A 22476-nucleotide genomic window follows, 5' to 3' on the forward strand; every position below is an offset into this window, starting at 1 on the left:
GCAGAGGAATTAGCTCTCTCATGGGACAGCACCCAGGGCCCTGGCTCCTGGACTCCTGCCCTTGTCTCCCCAAGCGAGCCGTTCTCACGGGGATTAGCCAGGCCAGTAGTCTTCCCCTCAGCACCGAGCGTGCATTTCCTTTCCTTCTCTCTGCACCACCTGGGAACCCTGCTTGCCCTGAAGCCGCCTGACTGCCTCCTGGCCCACCTGGCCCCACAGCTCCCCATGGAGCTTTCTGGCAGCAAAGAGGTGACGGAAAGCAGAAGCACAGAACCCAACGCTGGGGTCTGGGGGCTGGGCCACGTCCCTCAGCCTTCGGCCCTTGTCTTTCTTTGTCCCTGTTCCAGGCCATTACTGAACTCTCTGCCACTGCCTTGGCCTCCAGCCTCCGTGCAGTGGTGGGAAGGGTGCTTCCTGCTGACCAGACACGTAGGCCCCAGGGAAGGTGCCATATTCATTCTCCCGGGCTGGGACACATGCCCATTAGTACTGGTCATAAGAAAGAAATGTAAAGATGAGTACAGCAGACATTTACAGAAATTTTTGGTTTTATGTGAACACAGGGGATGACATTTGAAGGGCCCTAGGATGCAGCAAGAACATTCTTTTTAATTAGTTGTATGACATGGCCATTGGGTAGCCAGGAAGACAGGTAAATGTAACAATTAATACATCTTTATTGCTTAACAGGTCAGTGAACTAGAGAAACGGGATCCAGTGCTGTGGTTTTCTCCTTTTAATTGGGCTCTTGTTTAGATACGTGTGTGTTTTCCCAAGTTTAAACTTTCAGAGTTATATAACCGTACCCCTTGGCTTATAATCAAACTTCCAGATTAGCTGGAGGTGCCCTGGAGAGTGGGGAGTTGGCATGGGGTGATGCATGTGACCCTGTAGGGCTTCCTGGTCACCCTCTAGAAAGGTGTTTGCTTGCAGGTCAGGGAAGAGAGTTGCTTGCAGGTGGGTCCTAGTGCCCATTTTTGAGGCTTTCTGGCCAATACTTTGAGCATCTCTAGTTCTCAAAACTGTAAAGATTAAAGGTGAAAATTCCATCACACTTTGCCCCCTGAAAAGAATGTCCGTCGCACTGAAGTGTCTATACTAGCAGGAGCCACTTGAGAGAAAGTCAAAATTTCCAGTTGCTTAAGTTTTTATTTCAGTGGTGTGCTCAACCCTGAGTGGGAACAGTGTGGTACTTGGAAGCAGTGTCTTGTGCAGCCCAAATCCTAAGTGTTTCCTTTCTTCCCTTGCTTGCTAGGAGTTAATATCTCCCAGCTGCCAATTAAAATGAAAATTATGACTATTTCTGTAGGATTAGCAAACGTGGTGGAAGAGAGATTATAGGTAGGACTGAACATTTCAAACTTCGTTTGGTAGAATGCCCTGTCACTGGTAGAACATTATATCAATATCTCCCCTAAAACCCAAACTAACTAGTCCCTTCCTGTCCCCCAAGGGCCGCCAGAGTTTGCAATCAGGATTAATGGCTCCAGGCTCGTAGATCCCTAGTGAAAGGCCTATAGAAATGTAAATCTCTCAGCCATCCCTGAACTCCTCGGAACACAGAAAAAACAAGTGGGGCCTTGGGAACCCCCAGGCATTATTTCCTGCTTCAGAGGGGGTGGCGGAGGAGGCCCAGCTGCCAGCTGCTGGCAGAAGGCAAGCATTTCAGTGCAAGAAAACACCTTGATTTTTGCGATGTGCATGGTGCAGAGAAGGCCTTCCAGTGCCGGTCACTGTGAATTAAGCAGAGACGTTAAACCCCAAAGAGCCCCTCCCAGCCTTTAGTTCAGTCTGATTTGCTGTTTCAATGGGAGGTTAATAGGACAAGTGGGGAAACCGGCAAGCAGCCCAAGAATGTGAAAGTAGTGCCTGTGACTAAGACAGACCAGATTAGTGTCCCTTGACCTTTTATTTTTCAAAAGAGAATAACATTGTTTTTCTTATCATTACAAATAATGTGTTACTCATTGAACAAATTCAAACATTAAAGTATTAAAAAGAAATCTGAACTCTGTCACCCTGGGATAGCGACTATTATAATTTGGTGACCATTTTTCCAGATAGCTCCGTGTGTGTGTGTGTGTGTGTGTGTGTGTGTGTGTGTGTGTGTGTGTGTACCTAGAAATAAATTTACTCTAGAGGATGATATTATGCTTGTTTTTACGTAACTGCCTTTTTTACTCATCAACAATAAATATAACCATTTCTCATGACTACTTGGTAGAGTTGCCCCTCAATATCCAAAGGGAATTGGTTTCAGGACACCCCCCACCCCCAGGGTACCAAAATCCCCAGATGCTCAAGTTCTTTCTATGAAATGGTGTAGTTTTTGCATATAACTTAAGTGCATCCTCCCATATACTTTAAAGCATCTCTAGATTACTTATAATACTTAATACAATGTAAATGCTATGTAAATAGTTCCTGGCACCAGCAAATTCAAATTTTGCTTTTGGGAACTTCCTGAAACTTTTTTTTCCTGAGTATTTTTGATACCAGGTTGGTTGAAGACACAAATGTGGACCCATGGATACAGAGGGCTGACTGTATTTCATTGTATGTGAGTATCATAATTCATTAGCCAACTATGATTTGACATACACTTAGTTTTCTTCTACTATTTCACTATTATATACTACACTGCAATGGACATCTTTTGGATATTTGGCTATTTACTTAAAGGTAAATTTCTAGAAATTAGTTGCTGGATCAAAGAGAAAGTTAATTTCAAGTTTTGATACAGATTATTATTCTGCCCTGTAGTTTATAATCTAATCAGAATACAATATTGCCCATTTTCTCATACACTTGCCAACACCAGGTTCTTTTTAAACTTTGCCAATCTGATGAACCCATATATATGTAATAGTTTAAATTTTCATTTCTTTGCTAACTTATGATATTGATACATTTTTATGTGTTTACTGGCCACTTGCTTTTTTTTTTTTAATGAAATAGCTCTCCATGTCATTTGTTCATTTTTCTTTTTCAGTTGTAAAAGCTCTTTATGTCTTAGAAATATAAGTCCTTTGCTGTCACATATTTTTAGAATATATAATTTTTCTTTCTGTTTTGGTAGTTATAGAAGCTGTTTAAAGAGGTAAAATTTACTAGTATTTTGGGGAACTAATTTAAAACGTTATAACTATGATATGATTATTATTATAGTATATTATGGTTCCTAATAAAAATGCAAATCTTTGTTCTAGCAGAATTTCTTCTTTTGTGTAAGGCATATAGTAGGGCTCTAGCTCCTTGACACACAAATAAGTTGCCAGTTGCTTCCATATCATTTATAGATAATTCATCTTCTCCCCTTTTGATTTGAAATGCCTCCTTGATCACATATTAAATTTTCATGTATTATATGGGGCTGTTTTTAGACTTTATTTTCTTCCACTGATTTGATTGTCTACTTCTGTGCCAGTAATCACACTCTTCTAATAGTTTTATAATATATATATATTTTTTTAGAAGTTCTTTGCTGTCTTTATCTGAAATTCAAATTTTACTAGGAATCCTCTTTTTTTTTTTTTATGTTAAGTAACTTTTATTTATTTATTTATTTATTTATTTATTTATTTATTTATTTATGGCTGTGTTGGGTCTTCGTTTCTGTGCGAGGGCTTTCTCTAGTTGTGGCAAGCGGGGGCCACTCTTCATCGCGGTGCGCGGGCCTCTCACTATCGCGGCCTCTCTTGTTGCAGAGCACAGGCTCCAGACGCGCAGGCTCAGCAATTGTGGCTCACGGGGCCAGTTGCTCCGCGGCATGTGGGATCTTCCCAGACCAGGACTCGAACCCGTGTACCCTGCATTGGCAGGCAGATTCTCAACCACTGCGCCACCAGGGAAGCCCTATAATATATTTTGATATTAGGTGAGTAACCAATCTTTATCCATCTTCCTCCCCCACCAAATCCTTGACTATTCTTATATGTTCTACTTTGGCTTAATTTTAAAATAAATTTTGTTGTTGGTTTGCTTGAAGCATGTAGAAAGGTACACAAGTCAAAGTATATAAGTTGATTGATTCTCAAGAGTGAAAAGACTCATGTTCTTACTACCCAGATCAGAAGATAGATCATCCTCATAACCCCCAAACTTTCCTTGTGACTTCCAGTCACTAGTACCTCACCAAAGGTAACCACTGTTCTGATTTCAATCACCGCATTCATTTTACCTTTATTTATTTTAAAAAAATGTTAATTGTGGTAAAATACACATAGTATAAAATTTACCATGTTAGCCATTTTTAAGTGTACAGTTAACTAACATTAAGTACAATCATATTATTGTGCAACCAATCTCCAGAACTCTTTTCATCTTGCAAAATTAAAACTCTATACCCATTAAACAATAACTCTCCATGTCCTGGCCTCCACAGCCCCTGGCAACCAACCATTCTACTTCCTGTCTCTAAGAATTTGACTACCCTAGGTACCTCACATAAGTGGAATCATACCATATTTGTGTTTTTGTGACTGGCTTATTTCACTTAGCATAATGTTCTCAAGATTTATCCATGTTGTAGCATGTGTCAGAATTTCCTTCTTTTATACTGCTGAATAATATTCCATTCTATGTACATACAACACTTTGCTTACCATTCTTCTGTTAATGGACACTTGGGTCGCCTCCACTTTTTGATTATTGTAAATAATGCTGCTATGAACATGGGTGTACAAATATTTCTTTGACACCTTGCTTTAAGTTCTTCTGGGTGTATACCCAGAAGTCAGATTGCTATGTCATATAGTAATACTATTTTTAATTTTTTGAGGAACTGCCACATCATTTTCCATAGTGGCTGCATTATCTTTCATTCCCACCAACAGTGAACAAGAGGTCTAAATTTCTTCACATCTTCTCCAACACTTGTATTTTTCTGTTTTCTTTTTTTAAATACAGTAGTCACGTTAATGAGTGTGAGGTGGTTGCCTTTGTTTTGAACTTTATAGAAATTGAACCATTCAATATGTATCATTTGTGTCTGACTTCTTGTTATATATTATATATGTAATATTATTTTTGTATCATCCATGTTGTTGCATAGAACAATATTTAATTAATTTCCAATGCTTTATAACATTCCATAAGTAACTTTTTAATAATTTATTTATCCACTCTAATGTTGAGGGGCTTTGGGTTGTTTTCAGTTTTTTATTACTCTACTACTACTACCATGAACATTTTTAATATCTTTCTGTGTACAAATATATGCACATCTGTTGACTATATACCCAGGAGTGGAATTGCTGGGTCATAATGTATTCATGTATTCAGCTTTAGTACATACCGCCAAACAGTTTTCCAAAGTTGTTGTACCAATTTGCACATCCGCTAACAGTATAGGAGTTCTCTAGTTGTTTTACTATTAGCCATTCTGGTGTGTAAAAAGTGGTATCTAATTATGGTTTAAGTTAGCATTTCCCTAATGAATAATGAGGTTGACCACCTTTTCAGATGTGTATTAGCCATTTGGATATTCTCTTGTGATGTACATGCTAAAATCCTTTGCCCATTTTTCTGTAGCATTTTTTTCCTTTTTTTTTTCTTAGTAACTTAAAGGACTTTTTCATTCATTCTGAATGAGCCCTTTGTTAGAAATATATATTGCATTTCACTTTTTTCAGTCTGTGGCTTGCCTTTTCACTCCTTCAAACGGTATCTTTTGATGAACAGAAGCTCTTTATTTTCATGTAGTCTCATTTATCTATGGCTAGTGTCTTTCATGTCCTGTTTAAGAAATTTTAGCATAACTTAATAGCACAAAAATATTTTCCTGTGTTATCTTCTAAGAGTATAATTGTTTTACTTTTCACATTTAGATCTACAGTCCAGCTGGGCTTTTGTTTTGTTTTGTTTTGTGGGGTTTTTTTTAACATGTGAGGTAGAGATTAAGTTGAGGTTTTCTCCATATGGATATCCGTTGACCCAGCATCACTTATTAAGAATACTATCCTTCCCCCCCACTGTACTACAGCATCATCTTTGTTATAAATCAAGTGTTGGTTTGTTTCTAGTTTCTCTATTCTGTCCACTGATCTATTTTTTTCTCATGCCAATACCACATTGTCTTAATTACCTAGCATTATAACTTGTGATATCCAGTGTGAGTTTTTCAGCTTTGTTCTTCTTCAAGATTGTCCTGGCTATTCTTGGCCCTTGGCCCTTTGTAGTTCCACATATAATTTAAATTCTTGTCAAGTTCCACGTTTAAAAAACAACCTGCCAGGATATTTTTGAGGTTTACGTTGAATCTATGGATTTGCGGGAAATTGATGTCTTTACAATATTACATGTTCCAATCCACGAACATGGCATATCCCTCCATTTATTTAGATTTTAGTTACTGCCTCTAAATGTTTGTAGCTTCTGTATAGATATCTTACACAGCTTTTGTTAGAATTATTCCTAAATATTTGATTTGATTTTTTATCCTGTTGTAAATGACATCAAGTTTTGAATTTAATTTTCTAATTACTTGTAGTGGATATTTAGAAAGACAATTGATTTTTGTGTATTAACCTTGTTTCCAACAGATTTGCTTAATTTCCTTATTAATTCTAAAAGTTTATCTGCAGATTGAGCTGGATAGATCATTAATTTTCCATCTTCTTTACTCTTCAAATATCATCTTCTAAGCTATTCATTTTTAAGACTACACATTTTCCTCTAAGAATGACATTAACTGCATCCCACATGTTTTATTATGTAATATTTTCATTATCATTCAGTTCAAATATTTTCCAATTCCATTGAGATAGCCTCTTTGAATCATGGGTTATTTAGTAGTACATTACCTGGTATGGTAATACTGGGGAATTGTCTACTTATTTTTCCTTATTGATTTCTTGCTCACTTTCTGAGCACTCCTGAGGAAGGTCACTAAGTTATACTAACTGGGTCAGCTATAAGTCCATGTAGCAAATTTTAGACGTCATTTTAGCTTGGATAACATTTTAGCCGTCTCTTTTGAACTCTTTCATGTTCTTCATAACTGCTATTTCCTGTAATCTCAAATGTTCAATCCCATTCCTGCCTCCCTCATTATAGCTGATGACCTAGATCTCTGAATGTATTAACATTTGAATTTGTTGAGGTCTCCACCTCAAGACTTGTCTCCTTTTTATCTATCTTTTCCTCCTTTCCTCCTGACTCAGAAGAAGACACGGTCTCTCCTCTTTTGTCAAAGAATCTCTGACCTTGATCCCAACTCAGTTGACTCCTCCTAAGCCTTGCCCTATCAATAATTACTCCTCTTTCTTGAATCTCTTAATCTCCTCTGGTTCCTTATTTTTTGTCACTGAATTTGCTCAAATCTCCCCATCCCAAAACAAACAATTCTTTCTTCAATCCTGTTGCCTTCAATGGGTATTACTTCTAAGCAGTCAGAATGGCAAACTGTTCAAAAAGCAATCTGTCTCAACTTTCTCAGCACCAATTCAGTCCTTGCAATTTAATTTCTATCCCCATTACTCTACATAAACTCTCTTCTTTTTCTTTTTCCCCACCAAAGATCAAACCCACGCCCCGTGCAGTGGAAGTGTGGAATCTTAACCACTAGACCACCAGGGAAGTCAAAGAAACTCTTTTCAATAGCCTCCTTTGACGTAAATCCTAAATCCAATGGCCTCTCCCCAGTGTTCATCTTCTTTGACTTCTTTGTAATGTGGTCAAATGCTTCTTGACTCTCCCTCCCCTGGGCCTCTCTGACTTTTTTCTTGGGTCTCCTACTTCTCCAACAGATCCATCCAGCTCCCTTTCTACGTCATCTTTCTTCTTCCATTCTCTGTAGATGTTTTCCTCATCTCTGTTCGAAACTGTCTCCTTCTTTCCTTCTCTCCCTGCTCTTTCCCCCTTACACTGCCCCATTCACATTCACAACTTCTTTAAGGCAGATGACTTTCCCCAAATTATTTCCAGTCCCATTTTTACTCTTGATTTTTAATTGCAGCTACCTACTCAACGTTTGTCGCTGGATGTCCTACCAACCCCTCAAATTCAACATGTCCAAAATGAGATCATTTCTCCCCAAATCTTTTTCCTGACTATCCTCTCTCTGTTAAAGGTACCAAGAAGCTCCCAGTAACTCAAGCCTAAAAGTCTATAGTCATCATTGGCTCCTTCATCTTCTTGTTCCACCCTCCAACAAATCAGACACTATGTTCTCTTACTCTCCAAAATGCCTTTCGCATGGATCCCTTTCTTCCTTCATCACCACTCTAGGTTATTACTTTTGCAATAACTTAACGCACTTTGGTTCTTGTTTCTACATCTTCTAGTCTAGCTGGCTTGCTGCCACTAGACTAATGTTGCTTAATATATGCTGAATGAATAAATGAATAACTGAAGCACAGTTTTAATTATGCTTCCTGATGGTTATTGTTGACTAAATGAAATTCAGACATCTTAACCTGAATTCCAAGCTTTCTGAATTTGGTTCTAGAATCTATCTCTGTTTTTCCAGCTTTAAATCTTTCATATACTCTGTGTTTCAGTCAAATATACCATCATTTTTCAAGCTGTGTCCTGCAATACAATAATACCCTTCAGGAAGTTAATACTTGTTTGTTGCTTTTTTTTTTTTTTTTAAGTTCTTTGATAATTAAATTTAACCAATGTCAGATAGTTTTCCTGCACAATCTCTCAAAGCCTTTAGTATTCTAATATACACTGTGAATTTCCAATTGAGGGGAAAAGTATGTGGTATTTCTCAATTCTATTTGACCATGAACCCTATTTAAGGGACCGTCAACTATCTCACCAGACACTAATGTTCCCAGGAACACATTCTGAAACAGACTGATACAGATGCTCCTTTATTCCCCAAACATACACCCTTTCTAACATCATTCTCTTAGATTAGAACAGTGGTTCTCACCAGGGTTGATTTTGCTCTCCAGCAATGTCTAGAGAACAATTGGGAGGGGTATCCAGTGGGTAGAAGCCAGGGATGCTGCTAAACATCCTGCAGTGACATGACAGCCCCCCACAGCAAAGAATCACCCAGGCTCAAATGTGAATAGTGCCAAGGTTGAGACACCCTGATCTGGAATAGCCTCCCCTCACTTCCCTTGGCCAGGAGAAGCTGTATCCATCTCTTAAAATCCAGATCAAATATATTCTCTTCAATGAATATTTGATTTTACTGCCTAGATTTTCTCCCGTCTATCTATTTTGTCTATTTTGTCTGTTTTACTCTTGTAGTATTTATCTAACTCTTTCCCATATTATACATATTTATGCACATTTATAACATTATAACATCTTATATTAGACCTTAATGTTTTTTAGTGTAGGGACAATATTATAATCATTTTTTCCTTTCTTCAAATAGCTAGCACAGTAGTAACCGTAAGTTCTCACTTGAAAAACAAAATGAAGCTTGATTTAACTTCCATTTCAGTCACCTTCTAAACTTAATTGTTCACCCAGTCTTGTCAGTATTTCCTTCACATTTTCCCCACATCTTTCTTTTTCCTTCCATGTCCATTGCCACTGCCCTGGTTCAGGCTTTATGGTTCCATGCCCTTACTTCAAAGACAGGGAGGGGAAAGGGTGTCACGGAGAGGGCTCCAGGGACTTCCCTGGAGGTCCAGTGGTTAAGACTCCGAGCTTCCACTGCAGGGGGCATGGGTCGATCCCTGGTTGGGGAACTAAGATCCTACATGCTGCATGGCACGGCCAAAAAAAAAAATGAGAGGGCTTCTTGGGCTCCACCCTGAAGTCTCACAGGCCTTGAGTTGACCCCTGGCTCTGCCCCTTCCTACCTGCATGACCCCAGGCAGAGCACTTGCCCTTCCCAGAAATAGGCTCTTCCTGCCAGTGTGGAGGTGATTCTATCTGCCTTGCAGAGTTTCTGTGAGGCTCAAAGATAAGTATAGGAAGTACCTGAACCACAATGGGTATTCAATAAGTGAACTCTGATAGTCAATAGCTTCTGAAGGCAGCTTCTGACCCCCAGGCTCTGCTCCAAAGCCTTTTCTTTGATTCTCCATCACCCACAAAAGCCTACACTGCTGGAATTCAGACCTCTGGAGATTCATTACCAATTTACTCAAAAAAACTTTCCTCTAATTCTCCTTCACACACCCTCAACCTCTGACAAACCGGTTCGTTCACTGTGCTTCAAAAAGGCCTGAGCATTCTCACCTCCACATGCTGGTTTGTGGGGCTCTCCCTCTTGGAAAATGCTCTTGTCCTTTATACAAATCCTACCCATCCTTCCATCTCAGCCTTACCTCTTTGTTCCATAAAGTCTCCTTAACCCTCTCCACCAACAGGGATCCTTTTCTTTTCTGAATATTTGGAGTCCTTACAGTTTTCCCTTAATGAATCAATTAATTTCCAATTGCCTGGTGGTTTCTCATGTGGGGAACTATGACAATCAACTTCTATGATTACCTAGCTTTTTGTGTGTTCTCTTGCTTTCTTTTCGTTCTTTCTTTTTTTTTTTTAAATAACTTTATTTATTTTTGGCTGCTTTGGGTCTTCATTGTTGTGCGCGGGCTTTCTCTAGTTGCGGCGAGCTGGGAGCTACTCTTTGTTGCAGTGCGTGGGTTTCTCCTTGCGGTGGTTTTTCTTTGTTGTGGAGCACGGGCTCTAGGCACACAGGCTTCAGTAGTTGTGGCACGCAGATTCAGTAGTTGTGGCTCATGGGCTTAGTTGCTCCGCGGCATGTGGGATCTTCCCGGACCAGGACTCGAACCTGTGTCCCCTGTATTGGCAGGTGGATTCTTAACCACTGTGCCACCAGGGAAGTCCCTTGCTTTATTATTTTAGATTGTAAATTGCTTGAGGACAATAGCCATACCCTACCAAGTTGCCTTGCACACACTAGAGGTTCCAAAAATATTCAGTCCAAAATATTTGGTGTCCTTGTAACTTTGAGCATGTCTTAAAATGTCTCTTCTCTTAAACCTTGTGCCCACTTTTAGAAGGATCCTCTGGTATAGGCAGAAATGGAGAGTGATTTAACATGGATTCAACAGGTGAGCCAGGAGAGGGAGGTCAACGCACCCAGGCTCTGAGAAAATTCTTATAAACAAGTACAAAGGCAATCAGACACTAACATTTTAATTAATAATTTTAATGGCTTATCCAAAATAATCCTCCTGATTTGGAAGGATTAAGTTCCACTTGACAAAACTACCAATCCATGTGGAAAGATGTCTCACGTGCTGCTCTTATAGTCACAGCAGGGTCTGGTGGGACAGGAGGGGTCATCCAGCAAAGTGATCCAGCAAAGTTCACGGCTGGTGGGAGCCTTGTCCCCAGGCGAGTGAGGGTGTCCCTAGCCCTGCACCAGACGCCAGCATCCTGAAACCAACAAAAATCTGGAAATAACTCCAAACCTACAGAGAAGTTATGAGAATAGGAATAGTACATGGTACACCCCCATATACCCTTTAATTAGATTTACCTTTTTTGCCCATTCTATTATCTGTGCTCATTCTCTCTCTATTTTTTTCCCCCTGAACTATTTGGAGAGTAAGTGACATATATTAAGTCCCTTACTCAATACTTCAACATGTATTTCCTAAGAATAATGCTGTTTTTGTGCATAAAACTCAACAGTAGAGTTATCAACTTCACTAAATTAAACATTGATATGATTCTTTTACCTAATCAACCATCTGTTCTCCAGTTTTGTTAATTGGCCCAATAATGTTGTTTATAGCATTTTCCCTCCATTATAGGATGCAATATAGGGATTGCTTTTAGTTCTCATGTTGCTTTAGTCTCCTTTATTCTGAACTACGTCCACAATTTTTCTTTCTCTTTTATAAAATCAACATTTATAAGGAATTCAGTTCTTTTTTAAAAAATAAAATGTTTGCAGGATGAAAACCCTAAATAGTCCACAAAAAAACTTAGAACTAATGAATGAATTCAGTAAAGTTTCAGGATACAAAGTCAACACACAAAAATCAGTTATGTTTCTGTACACTAACAATGAATAATATGAAAAGGAAATTAAGAAAATAATTCCATTTACAATAGCATCAGAAAGAATAAAATACTTAGAAGTAAACTTAACCAAGGAGGTTTCACCAAGGAGATGAAAGACACTGAAAACTATAAAACATTGTTTAGAGAAATTAAAGACACAAATAAATGGAAAAAATACTCAAAATTCATGGATAGGAAGACTTAATATTGTTAAAGTGTCTATACTAGCCAAAGCAATCTACAGATTCAGTGAAATCCCTATCAAAATCTCAATGGTATTTTTTTGCAGAAATAGAAAAAAAAATTAAAATTTATATGGAATCTCAAAGGACCCCAAATAGCAAAAGAATCTTGAGAAAGAAAAACACAGCTGGAGGCTTCACACATCCTAATTTCTAAAAACATATTACAAAATACAGTAATCAAAACAGTATAGTGCTGGCATAAATCCAGACATAAAGACCAATGAAATAGAATAGAAAACCCAGAGATGACATATATATATGGTCAACTGATCTTCCACAAGTGTACTACAGCTACACGATGGAGAAAGGATAGTCTCTTCAACAAATGGTGTTAGGAAAACTGGATATTCACATGCAAAAGTATGAAGCTGGACCCTTACCTTACACCATGTACAAAAACTAACTACGCCCTGGTGGCGCAGTGGTTAAGAGTCTGCCTGCCAATGCAGGGGACACAGGTTCGAGCCCTGGTCCAGGAAGATCCCATATGCCGCAGAGCAACTAAGCCTGTGGCCACAACTACTGAGCCTGCACTCTAGAGCCCACGAGCCGCAACTACTGAGTCCATGTGCCACAACTACTGAAGCCCGTGTGCTGCAACTACTGAAGCTCGTGCCTAGAGCCCATGCTCTGCAGTAAGAGAAGCCACCACAGTGAGAAGCCCACACACTGCAATGAAGGGTAGCACCCGCTCTCCACAACTAGAGAAAGCCCGCATGCAGCAACGAAGACCCAATGCAGCCAAAAATAAATAAATAAATTTATTTTAAAAAATTAACTCAAAATGGATTAAAAACCTGTATGTAATACCTGAAACCATGAAACTCTTAGAAGAAGACATAGAGGAAAGCTTCATGACACTGGAGTTGGCAATGATTTCTTGGATATGACACCAAAAGTAGAGGCAACAAAGATAGACAAATGGGACTACATCAAACTTAAAAACTTTTGCATTGCAAAGGAAACCAAACAATCAACAGCGTGAAGAGACAACCTACTGAAAGGGAGAAAATATTTGCAAACCATATACCTGGTAAGTGGTTAATATCCAGAATATATAAAGAACTCATAAAACTCAACAATAAAAAAATCCAATTAAAATATGAACAAAAGACTTGAATAGACATTTCTACAAAGAAGATATAGAAATGGTCAACAAGCATATGAAAAGGTGCCCAACAATACTAGTCATAAGGGAAATGCAAATCAAAACCACAATGAGCTATCACCTCATACCATGAAGATGGCCACTATCAAAAAAACAAAAACAAAACAAAACAAAAACCAAAAAAACAAATGAAAAACCCCCCAACACAGCCCAGAAAATAGCAAATGTTGGAGAGAATGCGGAGAAAAGGAAATTCTTGTGCAGTGTTGCTGGGAATGTAAAATGGTGCAGCCACTCTGAAAAACACATGGAGTTTCCTCAAAAAATTAAAAAGAGAACTACCATATGATCCAGCAATCCCTCTTCTGGGAATATAGCCAAAAAAACTGCAAGCAGGATCCTGAAGCAATATTTGCACACCCATGTCCATAGCAGCATTACTCACAATAGCCAAGAGGTTGAACCAACTTAAATGTCATCAATAACCATGAATGCATAAAGAAAATGAAGTATATATGTACAATGGAATATTATTCAGCCATTAAAAAGCAGGAAATTCTGACACATGCTACAACATAGGTGAACTTTCAGGACGTTATGCTAAGTGAAATAAGCCAGTCATAAAAAGACAAACATTGCACAATTCCATTCATACAAAGTATGTAAAGGAGCGAAACTCTTAGAAACAGCCAGTAGAATGGTGGTTGCCAGAGGCTTTGGGGACGGGGAGCAGGGGAGTTGTTCAATGATGAGCACAGATGGAAAGTTCTAGAAATCTGTTGCACCACAATGTGTATGTAGTTAACACTACTGTACTGTGCACTTGAAAATGGTTAAGAGGGTAAATTTTACGTTATGTGTTTTTTACCACAATAAAAGAACTAAACTATTAAAACGGTCTCTGTTTGGGGTTTGTCAGATGACTGCTCGTTATTAGATTCTGTTTATGGGGTTGGGTGGGAGGGGGAACTCTCTAAGTCGTGTTCTCCTCAGGGTGTCCCACCTGGAGGCACGTGGTGTCCACCTGGCCCTCCCTGCCGTTGTTAGTTTTAATGAAGACGTGGTCGTATTCCTCCCCTGATAGTTACTCTGACGCCCTTGGCAACTGACGGGCAATCTGTGGGGAGGTACTTTGAGACTATGAAAACATCCTGCTTCTTATCAAAATTTCCCCTGAAATTAGCATCCACTGATCCATTCTTGACTACGTAAGTCTTTATTATGATGGCTCAAAAATGACGCTTTTTCAACATGAAAAATCTTCAAACATTTTCACCCATGATTTCCTTCACGTTTATTGACCAGCACTTGACATTCTGCTGTGGCAAAAGCTCTTCCTTCTCATTCATTCACTCATTCATTCATTGAGCTATTTATTATTGGTGTGGACTCATAGTTTCCTCTTTTCTAATGGTCTATAATTCACTACTGCCCTCCATTATTTTAGTGCTCTAATTGTTCCAGAATTGGCCAGTGAGAGCCCCTGCCAGCTGCTCCTCCATCTTTGTGCCCCATCATTTTTGGAGCTCTTGTTTACTTTCTGGCAACACAAAATATTTGGCATCTTTTAAAATGCTGGGTAAAATCAAGAGAGAAGAGGAGAAAAGGAAAGAAGAGAAAGAATGCAGAATACCAGGGGAAGAGAGAGATGAGTAGGAGCGTTGTAGCAGAGACTCAGACCCACTGGCCCGTCTGTGAGGGGTGGCCCGACCCCCGGCTCTTCCCAGAGAACAGAGCTGGGCCTCTGGGAGACCAGGTGGACTCTGTATGCTGGGCCTGTGGAGGCAACAGGCTTTGCGTATTGCTCATGACTCTGTCAGGTGCAAATGACGGAAACCCAACCCAAAACAGGAGCAGAGACAAAGACTGAGAATTTACTGGCTTATATGCCTGAAAATAATGGGGTTTCAACACAACCCCATTCAGTTTCAAACAAAGCCGGGTCTGGATGCTTGAATGGGTGCCAGGGATCAATCTCTCTCTCCGTCTCCCATCTCCCTCTATCTCTCTGTTCTGCTTAGCTTCAGCCTGTGTTGCCTTTATTCTTGGTCAGCCTCTCTTCACAGGATGGCAGAGCTGCCCCTGGCCATGCTCGATGAACCCTACTTGCTTAGCAACTCCAGCAGAAAGAAAGCACCTGTCTCCCGATGACAGTAACAACAGTGTCACCGGGAGTGTCCCTGACTGGCGGGCGCCTGTGCTGGGAGGGGCAGTGCTCTCATTGGCCAGCCCTGGGCTACATGCTCCCCTCTGGGGCCAGAAGGGTGGGTGAAGTCCCCCAAACACGTGGGCTGAGAATGCAGGGAGGGGTGGTTCCTCAAAGAGACCGTGGTTGGACTTTTACCCAAAGGGAGGAAAGGGGTGTTGGGAAGAGTGACACGAAGATTCGCTGTGTGTGGGACAGGATGCTCTTGGTCCCGAATTCTGCCTTTGAGATGCACAGAAAAACCGCAGCCCAGGCTCTTTGCTGTGACAACCTCTCTCCCCGCACACAAGGCCCCTGACAAGAAAGACAACCTTGAACTCTTCCCCTCAAGACTGAGGCCTCTGCACACTCGACTTGCTCCTGGTGGCCATTGCTCACCAACAGGGATGAGAGCAGGGCCTCCGCCCCAGGAGCACAAAGGAGGGGACAGGCCCCAGCACCCCATGGCGTCCTCTCCCCACCTGGACAGGCCTTGTCTCATCATTTCTCCCTGGGCTCCAGGGGCCCCAAGGGGCAGTGTCAGTCACGGTGGTGGGTTACGTCACATCAGATGGCAAACGAGTGCGCAGTGCACATAAGCTGACAGGACGGCTCTAGCAATCTGCTTATCTGGATGCCACCCTTGCTGAGTAAAGGGTCATTATCAGAATTATTCACGCAGGATTACAGCAGCGGGAAGTCTGCAGAGGCTTCATTGCGTCACCCTCATTTTAGTCACTCAGCACAGGTTGAACCTCAAAGAAGCCTGCCCTTCCCCCTCCCCCTCCCCCTCCCTCCTCCCCTCTTCTTCCGGGTACCTCAGAGGCTTCTCCCTTCCCCCACCCACTAACCAGGAGGGAGAAATTACATCAGGTCCCCCGCAGGCTTGGTCTTTCCTGCCGCCTGGCATCTGTTTTCTGAGCAGAGTTACACACCCGGAGGCCTCTGCAGGGGGAGGGCTTGGGATGCTTTGCAATTAAACCCATTCCTAGAATGGTCCCACCACCGACTTTGGTATCAAAATGTGAAAACAAGCGATTTCATTGATCTGTTAACATTTCAGGTCTGGTTGCCACAGCTGCTGCCTGCTTAGTACCTGTCTTGTCAAGAAAAGAAGACACAAGCATTGAGAGGGGGAGGCACCTCCAAGAACTCGTAGACCCACCAAAATGTTCCCCAACTTGCTCACGTGCACCAGCCTGGGTCCCCACCCGTGCCACACCCACCCCTCCTGCATCTCTTCACCCAACAAGCCTGCGCCTGCAACTCAAACACACACAAAGCCCGCCCGGCACACACAGATCCCCGTGCAAAACCCAAGCAGATCCATGAAGGAGCTGTGGGAAAGAGGCAGGAACAGCTAGTGTGGTTAACGAATGAGGTGGGTTCAAAGGCGTGGGCGTCTTCATCAGCGTCATCCAATAATGACACCTAAGAATCACGGGCCCTGAACCTCAAGGCAAGCATGGCGAGGGGAAGATGAAGATTTACACGTCAAATGTTTCAAATGCCTAGCTGCGTAGACGCTACTTTCAACAATGCTTTAGAGCCGAGCCACACTGCCCCACCCCACCCCCATCTCTGGACAGAGCTGCAGCAGCTAGCAGCATCTTAGGAACGTGGCAATCATGACCTGTTGCACAAAAACAGGGTCTTGGTCCAGTAATTTTTTTAGGTTCCAAGCGGACCAGATGCCCCCCTTGTTCTCAGGGGCCCGGAGGCCAGAGCGTCAGAGTGATGGGCCAGTGAGGGGATTCTGGACTGTGTCCGGCCACCTTCTAGTTACCCAGAGGAATGGAGGGACCCATCCAAGGACACCCAGGGGTTGATCCCGTGTATTCACTTCCCAGGGCTGCAGTAACAAAGTACCGCAGGCTGGTGGCTTACACAACAGAAATGTATTGTCTCCTGGTTCTGGAGGCTGGAAGTCCAAAATTAAGGTGTCCGCAGGCTTGGTTCCTTCTGAGGGCCGTGAGGGAGGCATTGTTCCTGGCCTCTCTCCTTGGCTGGTATACGGACATCTTCATCTTCCCCCGGCATTCTTCTCTTGTGGGCTGTGTCCAAACTTCCCCTTTGTACAAGGACATCAGTCATTATTGGATTAGGACCACCCTACTGACCCCGTTTTAATTTGATTACCTCTATAAACACCTGTCTCCAAATAGGATCACATTCTGAGGTACATAGTGGGTAGGAAGCCTATATTTTGGCAGGGGGAACATTCAACCCATAACACCCTGGCCCCCTTGGCCTCTCATCCAGTCCTGCCTCTGCTCTCAGGGTGGTGCCTTGGCACTGACATCTTGTAATTTTCCTGTCAAACCTTTCAGTGGCCAAGTACTTCTGGCAAATTCTCACGTCCATGGCTAATGGGGAGTTCTTAAAATCTGACGAGTTGTGAGATCAGAAACCTGGGCTTTCTTTCCCTCAAGATCTCAGGGTCATTGGCCACCCAAGGCTGGCAGGGGTCTGGAACCACCCCTGTACTGGGGACCCCAGGCTGCGGCGTCTTCCTCCTCGGGTTCCCCTCAGCCTGACTCCAAGCTGCTCCGTGGCCACGGCCTCGGCGTCCCGGGGGGAGCTCTAGACCAGCAGGTGGCTGTGAACGTGTCTGTGCTTGGGGGCTTAGGGATATCTGATTAAAAGGCACAAAGTCGTCGTGTGGGACCCTGTCCGCTACTCCCCTCCTCACCCCCAGTTACCTGACGTCCAGGTGCTCCGGGCAGGTTGTCCCGGCTTTTGGCCTTTGCAGATGGGGATGTATTGGTGACTGCCTTTAGCTCTAACTAACGTCCAAGCCAGTGAGTGCTGAGAGAGTTGCCCTCCTTTGCCCCTTTGCTAGTCCCAGACCAGGACAGGCAAACCGACCTGAGCTTGAGAACACTGACCAGGTCAGGTGCAGGCCATTCCCCCGTGCCCACCCTGGGCCCTCGCCCCCTCCCCCAATCCCTACTCCTGCTCCCTGAGGTGAGCAGCTCCCTCTGAGCTGGGTTCTGTTTCATCTTCTTCCTGTTAATTAACGTGACGTTCCCGTTTCTGAGCAGTGCCCAACTATTTATTTCAGAACAGGCAAGTCTGAACATGGGCCTCCCAACCACAGCATGGGAGAGGTGGTAAAGGCCCTGGGCTCCTCTGGACGGGAGCCATGGGTGCTGGGTTCCGGCAGCAGGGAGAGGGGTGTTCATTCTTAGAACACCAAGTTCAGGGTCTTAGAGACCCACTTACCACACGCAAGGCAGGGGCTCGCTAGGGGTGGAGGGGCCACTGCCCACAGTCACACTCACGACATTGGAAATGACTCAGAGCAGGGGAAGGACCTACCCAAGGACATGGCCCATCCAGAGAGTACCCAAGGGGTGACCCTGTTGTTTGTTTCCCAGCGCTGTCTTAACACTGGTAAGTAGTAAAATTACACTGTTAGAAATTCTTTCCTTTGACTCATGCAGGTTTTGTGAAACCTCTTTAAAAATAAAAATACTCTCTGAGAGTTTTTTACCTTAGCAAGCAAGACTCTTCAAGATTGGGACACAAAGCTCCCACATTGGTCAGGATGGGCTATCGTGGGTAGTTAGGGAGAGAAGTGGTCCTAGGACAGGATGAGCCGCCCGCTGAGTGGGTGTGAGGAGCGCTGGGGAGGGATTCTGCTCAGGGTGAGCCTGCGGTTAGCCATCAATAAATGTCAAATTCAGGGCACTTTAGTCACTGCCGTCTACAAAAGAGGACAAAGGCCAGCTTGTGGTCAGGGTGCCCACGGAAGGAGGTGGACTTGGGGAAGTTTCAGTCTGTAATTCACTTGTCTTGAAAAAATGGTCTTCAGTCAGTGAAGGAAGTTTTCAATGAGACGGGGAACCTGATAGGCTCTTTTTTTCCTATTTTACTGCAGAACACTCATGGAAAAAAAATCAGCATTTCACAGGCATTTTTTTTTTCCTTTCAAGAACTCTCACAACCGACAGGGTAAAACATCGCAACCCAAGTGACACTTTCTTTTTCTCACTGTGTGAAAGTCTTCAAAGGGGAGTTTGCCTCTTGTGCTGTGTGGTTAAGATGTTATTATAAAACTTGGGGCCACGTACTTAATTTTTTTATTGAAGTAGAGTTAATTTACAATGTTGTGTTAGTTTCAAGTGTACAGCAAAGTGATTCATATATATATATATATATATGTATATATATATATATATATATATATACTCTTTTTCAGATTCTTTTCCATTATGGGTTATTACAAGATATTGAGGATAGTTCCCTGTGCTATACAGTTGAGTACTTTGAATTGGGAAAAAAACTGAAAAGAGGGCTGCCCACTGTGGAAGTTTGGGTGTTCCCAGGTAATAGAGACTTCCTGCAGCCTACAAATAACAAGACCAGGCTCCTTTGTGTGAGGAATTTGCATCAGAGGCAAAGATTTATAGTGAACGGCCACCAGATGGTGTCTCAGTTCTCCTCCAGCTCATACTGTGGCTTCCTTTGTTCTCTTCGCTCATGAGAGCTGACATTTCATGGGAAGAACAGTCCATGCCAGGGAAAAAAGTGGGACCGAGGGAGTCACAAGTATGATTCTATTGATTCAGCCTGACAAACCTCCCAGCTCATAATGTGGGGAGCCACGGTCAGTGACCGAGAGCGAAGATGAGTGCATGTGTCTTCACACAGGGTGTGCAATGATTAAAGGTGTATCAGCTCCCAACATGTACTTGGCCCTGACTCAGTGCTAATTGCTCCCCCCAAAGTGTTGATGCTGGATGCATAGCTGATTTCTCGCTCCTGGGGTGTTTGGGGGACGCAGCTTGAGGGGGAGGGAAACTCTGTTCTTGTAGAACCATCTTTACAGACCACACTGACATTCTAAATAAATCAAATCGGTTTAATTTTTTAAAATTATCTCTTTGGAGACTGAAATGACTTTTTTTCTTTTCTACCAGGAAGAGAAAACAAGAATCCAAGTGGGTAAACTCAGTTCTAAATGAGCATAATGACCTTTATAATTTTCTTCTCTTTAGCAGACATTTTTATGCTTTTCTCAAAAAGATTTCACAGTTTGTCAGGATAACTGGTCTAACTTTTCTGAGTTACTCGATCTGCCACAGATGCTTCCAGAATCTGGAGAGGGGATGTGCAGTAACTATGACGTTGGGACTTGGGATCCTGTACTCTCATGAAATAACCCTCTCCACCTCCTTGGAAACACCTCCATGCTCTCTCCTTGGAAATGTTTGCTGTCTGTCTGTCACTGCCAGTTTTATAACTTAGCACACAGGCACACCCATGAACCTCAGGCAGAGCATTAAGAAGGAAGAATCCTTGTCTCCATCTTTTTCCTTTCATTTCCCAAGTCCGTAGGCATTCACGCCCCATTTCTATTCTCCAGGGTTTATCTCAGAGCGTGGAGACAAAGCAGGCCAAGGTTGGGCCAGCCAGGGCCACCAGCAAGGAAGAGTTGACATATGGAGGACAATTCCTGTAACTTCTCAGTGCCTGAGGTTGTTAGAGAAGAACGTGGTCTTCTGTGACTTAGAAGATGCCATTTGCGGACTTGAAATCCATTTCCATGGGTAGTAATTTCCGGGATGTGCTTGTGCCACAAACCACGTCTCCATTTTTGCCAGCCACGTTCAGCCTATTTTATGTTCACGCATACATATGGGGGTACTGGCCAGAGGCCTCATAGAGATTTCTGAGAGTGGGTTTGGGTGTGCTACTAGCAGCAATCCTCTCTTTCATTGACTGAGAACATCTACTTGGGTTTGGCATGCATCTACTTCTTAACCTTTTTTCATTTTGAAAGTTGACTCTACCATGCCATTTGCAGGAAAGTTAAAGGTGCTTCAAAAGAGCTAAGAGGTCTTCCGTCTTACCTGTCCCCTTAAGAGTAGCAGCAGTGCAGCTGATGGACATGTGCCCAGAGGAGTCAGACCAGCTGGTTAAACTCTTGGCTCTGCTGTGTGGCTTTGCAGCGATCACTACTGGGAACAAGTTTGTGCTTTATTCCCACGCCAGGGTCAGAGACCGTTCAGGGGGCAAGCCGCTCTTGGCCCTGGAGCCCTGGCAACTAGGTTGTACGGTTGGCTCTGCACCACCTGGTGGCTGAGAGGGGTAAAGCAGCCTCCGCAGAAGAGCCCTGCGTTTTGGAGCGAGAGGCACTTTTTAAATGATTTAATCTTGCCTCTTTACTCTCAGTGGAGGAAATGCAGGCTTAGAGAGGATGACGGGCTTGTCGGAGTTCTCACAGTAGTAGAATGTGGCGGTTAAGAACAAGCGTTCTGGCGTCTCTGTGTCTGAATCTGGCCTTGGCCGTTGGGAGCTAGCGTAAACTTGGGCAAGTTTTGTGACTTCTCGGTAGTCAGTTTTCTTATCTGTGAAATGAGGGAAGTAATGTTCACCAGCTCACAGGTTTTAAGATGACATTCGCCAGTGCGTGTGGAAGTGCTTAGCCCTGCCCCTGACCTCAGCAAGGGAGATGTCTCCAGAGCATTCTCCTTACAGCGATTTATCTGTGGTTATAATTTTCCCTATGATCGATAACACTCATTTGACCTGAAAGTAGGAAAATGAAGACTCTCAAAGACCACTGAAGGAAGCAGCCTCAGATATTTGGCTTTCAGACAGAACATCTGACTCTGGTCGCTGAGCAAAAGGAGAGCGGTACCATGGCTCAAATTCATTACCAAGGATTAAAGGTCCTGGGTGCTCTAGAAATATTTGTTAGATGAGTGAAGGGAAAGGGGCCTGAGCACAGAGCTTGTGAGCAGGGGTGGCCCTTGTCTCAGAAGAGAGAGGTAGGAACTCAGAGAAAGTCTCAGTTCACGCTATCCACCGTGGCCCGAAGTCCAGCTGGGACCACTGCAGCCGCCATTTCTCTGGCTTCCTCTGTTCCTGTAGCAGTGACATTTACAAAGCCCATTCACTTCATGCTGCAGATACCATGTTCTTGAATAAGTGCAGAAGCCTTCATCCTTTCCGGGACTGGTCTGGCAGTTCTG

At 42.8% G+C, this 22476-nt stretch overlaps 1 long non-coding RNA gene across 1 annotated transcript; it reads right to left on the reverse strand.

Moving 5' to 3' along the window:
• Positions 1-3548: 3548 nt before the first annotated feature.
• LOC309628164 lies at positions 3549-18479 on the reverse strand. Its single transcript, XR_014244209.1, has 3 exons — positions 18196-18479; positions 17381-17564; positions 3549-11322 (listed from the first exon to the last, which is right to left on the reverse strand). It is a non-coding gene; the product is annotated as an uncharacterized lncRNA (long non-coding RNA).
• Positions 18480-22476: the final 3997 nt, after the last annotated feature.

This window comes from Balaenoptera borealis (assembly GCF_965194805.1).
Source record: "Balaenoptera borealis genome assembly, chromosome: 4".
NCBI lineage: Eukaryota > Metazoa > Chordata > Mammalia > Artiodactyla > Balaenopteridae > Balaenoptera > Balaenoptera borealis.